Source organism: Lupinus angustifolius, unplaced genomic scaffold (assembly GCF_001865875.1).
Source record: "Lupinus angustifolius cultivar Tanjil unplaced genomic scaffold, LupAngTanjil_v1.0 Scaffold_569, whole genome shotgun sequence".
Lineage (NCBI taxonomy): Eukaryota > Viridiplantae > Streptophyta > Magnoliopsida > Fabales > Fabaceae > Lupinus > Lupinus angustifolius.
In genome coordinates, this window is record NW_017727906.1 from 49,793 (window position 1) to 56,401 (window position 6,609).

Below are 6,609 nucleotides of genomic sequence, written 5' to 3' on the forward strand. Positions count from 1 at the left end.
GTGCATATTTTTAACTTGTTTTTAGTGGTAAAAATGTGATTTCATTATAATCAAAAGGATATATGTGTAATTTAAAGTTACATTTATCTTTACTTTTTGAAGTACTTGTCTCTCCATTAATGGAGAGGATCCTAACTGAGGGATGATGATCTACTGTCCGAGATTCCTATCCCAAACTCTGTCTCGTCCAATGATTATTTGCCACATCATTTAAAAAGCCATATCATACTTAACCCCCTTTAACACTGTTAATTTCTCTCAAAAGTAGGGGAGTAAGCGGTTCCGGTTTAAATTTCAAAACCGATGGAACCGAACTGAACCAAACCGCAAAATGTGGTTCGGTTTGGTTTCGCGGTTCGGTTATTTTTTATGGAACCGTTTATGTTCGGTTCGGTTTATGGTTTTAGGAACCATTGGAACCAAACCGAACCGCATATTAAAGAAATATATACTAGGGATTAGAGAATAATGTTTTATTATTGTTTAAATTCTTCAACCAAATTTCTAGCTTAAATTATCAATTTTTGTGTGAATTGTAGTATTATATATGTTACTAAATTGTTATTAAGTTAATATTATATATGTTATTAGTTACTAAATTGTTTCCTAGTGTTTATGATTTGAAACATATTTTTCAACTTATGTGATATTGAGTTTGAAACTAACATATATCATATATTGTTATACATGTATTGTTACATGTGTTACTAATTATGAAATGTAAGATTATAAATATAACTATTATATATTTTACTAATTGATATATATATATTACTAATCATGAATTATATTGATATATATGATTCATAATTTTTTATAATAATAGTAGTAATGTTTATCCTTTTATGGATAAACAATATCTCTTGTAATACATTTTGAATTTTCAATTGATGCAAGATTTTTTTATAAAAAAGTAAATGGAAAAACTGTGGAACCGAACCGAACCATTCAAGAGCGGTTCGGTTCGGTTCGATTCTTATAGTTAAATTTGCGGTTAATTGAGTAGAACCAAACCATATGTTTTTTATCGGTTCGATCACTAAAATGCACCGAAAACCGAACCGAACCAAATTTTTACACCCCTACTCAGAAGGGTTTTCTTATCCTTTCTTCTTTCTTTCTTGCGTTGCCCATAAACATAACAGAGTCTTATTCTTTATGTATTAATCAACTAGTTCTACTGAATTTCATTCATGGAAGATTGCTATACACAAGAGAGATAGAAGAACGATTGGTCTTCTGATTGTTGATGATAGGGATACCATTGTTGTGGAGGCATGTATTAGAGGTAACGAATATCTTGGGTGAAGGTTTGTCCATTTATAAACACCTTTTAATTTTGGTCAAGCAATCTCATGTTATCTCTTCTTATTAGTTATCCATTTTTTTAATCCTTCTCTTATGTTAACGGAGTTAGTGGCTATATAGTAAAGAGTTGCATATTAGATGTTCGATAAAATGTCCAAAAAATCTTTAAATACCAGCAACATGTGCATGTTACATGTTTCTCTGGTCTGAGTAAATTTTTTAGTCATTGTTCTTTTTTTAACACCCTAAACATAATAGAGTTGAGGACTATATGGTAAAGAGTTGCATATTACATGTTCAATGAAATTTTTAAGAAACTTTAACTACCAATGTATTTTAACTCCTTTGATTGCTATATATCCATGTCAAAAGGTGATGTCATAGAAATTTATAAATGGTTTGAAGTTTGCTAGAGAATAAACTGATAAATGTTTTCAATGCCAAGAACAGCCTTGCAAAGAGCACTGGAATTTTGGTTTCAACCTCAAAGAAAATAGACCAAGAGAAGAAGGATGTAATAGTTAAAGATTGTAGAACATTTGAGGTTATAAAACAAGAGAACAAACTTCGTTAGATTTCTGACTTGGGAATCTACTAAAATGGATGCTCAGGGATGATAGCATCAATTCATGATGAAGTAGCAGCAAGTAGTACTTTAAGGATTTTTATTCCTTTTCCTTTGTAAATTTTAATCACAACAAAAGTGTTCTTCTACTGTAATATGGTTGAATTTGGGTTAGAAATTCTTTGTTGTGTATAGGACAGTGTAACATTGATAAAGCAATTTGTTTTATATGTTAATAAAGCATATAATTGTTAATTAGTCATGCTAAAAACGTGCATGCCATAATTAATTCTAGTAAAGATGTTCACTCTATTCTGGTCAAATCAACCATCTTTGTTGATAATACAAATGCACAAAAAGCAGAGCACAAATTTATATGTTTTTTTGAGTTTTAGACCTAAAATTAATAGAGTTGTGGGCTACTAGAACTCAAGACAGTGACAATGTGCTAAGAGCATCTGTAGTCATGAAAACACATGCATAAACTTACCTTAAAACAAAGTTGATGAACTCATCTCCATAGATAGAAAGTGCATCAGATTCTTTGAATATATGTCAAATATTGATAATATAAATTTCAATGTTTGTCTAATTGCAAAGTTTACGAGCTTAAGTTCCTCATAAAAATTTCATTGCTCTTTGCAATGCTATTCTTGGCATTGAAACAAGAACATGATCTAATTCAATCTTTAACTATTACTGATTGATATTTTCTGTAAAAGAGGTATAAAAGAGCAAATATCAATCAATAATAATCTACAGCAGAAGATACAAAAAAAATTAGGTGTAGGTAGCTATCGGGCAGAATATAATCATTTATATTAGAACTTTAACCATAATACAAATTTAGTCTATAGAAGAACCAAATATTGAAGTCTGTAGCATGAAAATATTCTCAATCATATTTACAATAATTATCTTCTTTTGGATGACAATTCATTGCTAGTACAAGTGATTGGAAGTCTTGCATTTGAAACTCTTATTGGCCTAACACCTTCAAGCTTCAATTCTATTCACTTTATTGCTCCATATTTCCATAGACATCATTAACAATAAATCAATAACCTTCTCTAACAAACCTTCAAGGACTTGAAACCATTTATAAGTTCCTAGGACATCACCTTTTAGCCTGCACATATAGTAATCCAAGGAGTTAAAATACTTTGGTAGTTAAAGTTTCTTAGACATTTCATCAAACATTTAATATGCAACTCTCTACTAGATATCATCAATTCTATTATGAGGGTGTTAAAAATGAACAATAAGTCAAACGAGAAAGCCAATACACATAATTCAATGGATAAATTGTTGTTTAAGAACAGAAAATTCGACATAGTCATTAGCTATATCCAGATCACAAAAAATTAAATATATCCAGACCATAAAAACATCTAATATGAACATGTTGCTGGCAATTAAAGTTTTTTTGGACATTTCATCGAACATCTAATATGAAACTCTTTACTATATAGCCATTAACTTCATTCACATCAGAAAACGATATAAATAACAAAAATAGATAACTAATGAGAAGAGATAACATGATTTTACTTGACTAGAATCAGAAGTTGTTTATGAGCGGACAAATTCCTTACCTCCAATACATGCCCTCCAATCTTCTTTATACCAATGATAACCCTATCATCAAAATCAGAAGACCAATCGTTCTTTTGTCTCTTTCGCATATAGCAGTCTTCATGAGATGAAATACAGTAGAAAAGTTGATACATAAAGAATAAAGGTTTGTTCTGTTTCAGGGCAAGACAAAAAGAAGAAAGGATAATAAAACCATGAGAGATTAACACTGTTTAGAGGGGTTAAGAATGATATGGATTTTTAAATGATGTGGTAAACAATTATTGGATGGGACAGAGTTTGGGATAGAAATATAGGACGGCAGATCCTCATCCATACAAGGCATCATGCATATATCTTCAAACTGTTTCGAAATGAGACATTAATGAAATAATTTGTTTATCTATTTATTATCTATGTAACAAAAAAAGCTTCTTATTGACACATGTCTCCATCTCCTTAACTCAAGCTCCTTGGCATGTCATCATTGACACATGTCACCATTTCCTTAACTTTTCCCCCTCCAAAATGCCCACATATTCTTATAATGAACTCTCACACACTATATCATTCTTCTACTATCTTAATATAAATATATGTGAGAATAGATTGTCCAAAGAATAGTCTATTTTCATCAAATTAATCTTTCATCTCTCTACTCTTATTCATTTCAATTTACTTCTTAGTTTTCTTATCTATTCTTATTTCAATTTACTTCTTAATCTTCTCTTCTTTTGAAACTCACAAATTACTTCTCCTATATTTTTTTCATTTTTATTAGTCAGGTCTAATCTTTTCCATCATCAAACGATGTATGATTTTCATCAAATTAATCTTTCATTTCTCTACTCTTATTTCATTTCAATTTACTTTTTAATTTTCTTCTCTATTCTTATTTCAATTTACTTCTTAATCTTCTCTTCTTTTGAAACTCACAAACTACTTCTCCTACATTTTTTATTTTGATTAGACACATGTAATCTCTTCCTTCATCAAACGATGTATGATTTTATAGTCATTTCACTTTTTTATTACTTCATCATTCATGAATATGACTTTCTTCTATATTATTTGGAAGTTTCAAATTGTATAATTTTCATATTATGCATATTCAATATCATATTATGTATAATTAGTTATGATAATTAATTGATTTGATTTATATTTTGATTAAATTATTTATGATTCGCTAATTTTAGCAATGCTCATTATGGATATAAATTTGCATAACCGTAAATAATAAATTTGCAAAAACTTAATAATGATGCTACAAATATATGGTCGAAACTGACTTCCTCTTTTCAATTAGTCATATAATAAGTTATGATATTACAATTAATAAGGAAATACGTTGATATTCTAACTCTCTTAAAAAATAACTCACAAAGAATTTATTTCAAAATAATAATTTTAATACTAATTATTAAAAAAGATCTTAAAACTTTTGCAATTAATATTAACATATTAAATTTCATATTATGTATAATTGATTATGATAATTAATTGATTTGATTTATATTTTGATTAAATTATTTATGATTCGCCAATTTTAAGCAATGCTCATTATGGATATAAATTTGCATAACCGTAAATAATAAATTTGCAAAAACTTAATAATGATGCTACAAATATATGATAAACTGTCTTCCTCTTTTCAATTAGTCATATAATGAGTTATGATATTACAATTAATAAGGAAATACGTTGATATTCTAACTTCCTTAAAAAATACTGACAATGAATTTATTTCAAAATAAATATTTTAATACTAATTATTAAAAAAGAACTTAAAACGTTTGCAATTAATATTAACATATTAAATTTCATATTATGTATAATTGATTATGATAATTAATTGATTTGATTTATATTTTGATTAAATTATTTATGATTTGCTAATTTTAAGCAATGCTCATTATGGATATAAATTTGCATAACTGTAAATAATAAATTTGTGAAAACTTAATAATGAAGCTACAAATATATGGTCAAAACTGTCTTCCTCTTTTCAATTAGTCTTATAATGAGTTATGATATTACAATTAATAAGGAAATATGTTGATATTCTAACTCCCTTAAAAAATAACTGACAATGAATTTATTTCAAAATAATGATTTTAATCTTATTAAAACTGAAATAGTATTAATTCAATCTTACTAAAACGTTCTCAATTAATATTATCTAATCATTTTTTAAATTTTAAAACGTTAAATAGGCCTTGTCGTAATTGCACATTTAGATAATAGATCTTAAAACGTTCTCAATTAATATCATTTAATCATTTTTTAAAACATAAGTAGGAGAAATCTATTTTTACTATTAATAGAATGAGTTATGATATTACAATTAATAATTAAATTTGTGGATATTACTTTAAAATAATCATTTTTAATACTAATTATTTAAAAAGATCTTAAAACATTTTCAATTAATATTATTTAATTATTTTTAAAACTCGTATAGTAGGAATTCAATCTTATTAAAATATTCTCAATTAATATCATCTAATCATTTTTGAATTTTAAAACACTAAATAGGATATGTAATAATTGCACATTTAATAATAGACAAAGAATTTATTTCAAAATAATCATTTTAATACTAATTATTTAAATATATTTTAAAACATTCTCAAATAATATTTTTAATTATTTTCATAACTTAAATAGTAGGAATTCAATCTTATTAAAACATTCTCAGTAAATATCATCTAATCATTTTTTAAATTTTAAAATGTTACATGGAATAGTAGGAATTATGCATTTAAATGGTAGATGTTAAAACTTTCTTAATGAATAGCATTTAATCATTTTTAAGACTTAAATAGTAGGAATCAATTATTATTATTAATAGAATGAGCTATGATATTACAATTAATAAAGAATTTTTTTGGTATTCTATTTCACTTAAAAAATAATAGTTTAATGATAAATATTTAAATAGATATTAAAGTTTTCTCAATTAATATTAATTAATTATTTTTAAAACTTAAATAGTAGGAATTCAATCTTATTTAAATATTCTCAATTAATATCATCTATTTTTTTTTAATTTTAAAATGCTAAATATAACGCATTTAATTAGTTGATCTTAAAACATTCTCAAATAATATCATTTTTTAAAACTTAAGTAGTAGGAATTCATTGTTATTATTAATAGA

At 26.0% G+C, this 6,609-nt stretch overlaps 1 long non-coding RNA gene across 1 annotated transcript; it reads right to left on the reverse strand.

Moving 5' to 3' along the window:
* Positions 1-2,664: 2,664 nt before the first annotated feature.
* LOC109341672 lies at positions 2,665-3,678 on the reverse strand. Its single transcript, XR_002106978.1, has 2 exons — positions 3,469-3,678; positions 2,665-3,002 (listed from the first exon to the last, which is right to left on the reverse strand). It is a non-coding gene; the product is annotated as an uncharacterized LOC109341672 (long non-coding RNA).
* Between the last annotated feature and the right edge of the window lie 2,931 nt (positions 3,679-6,609).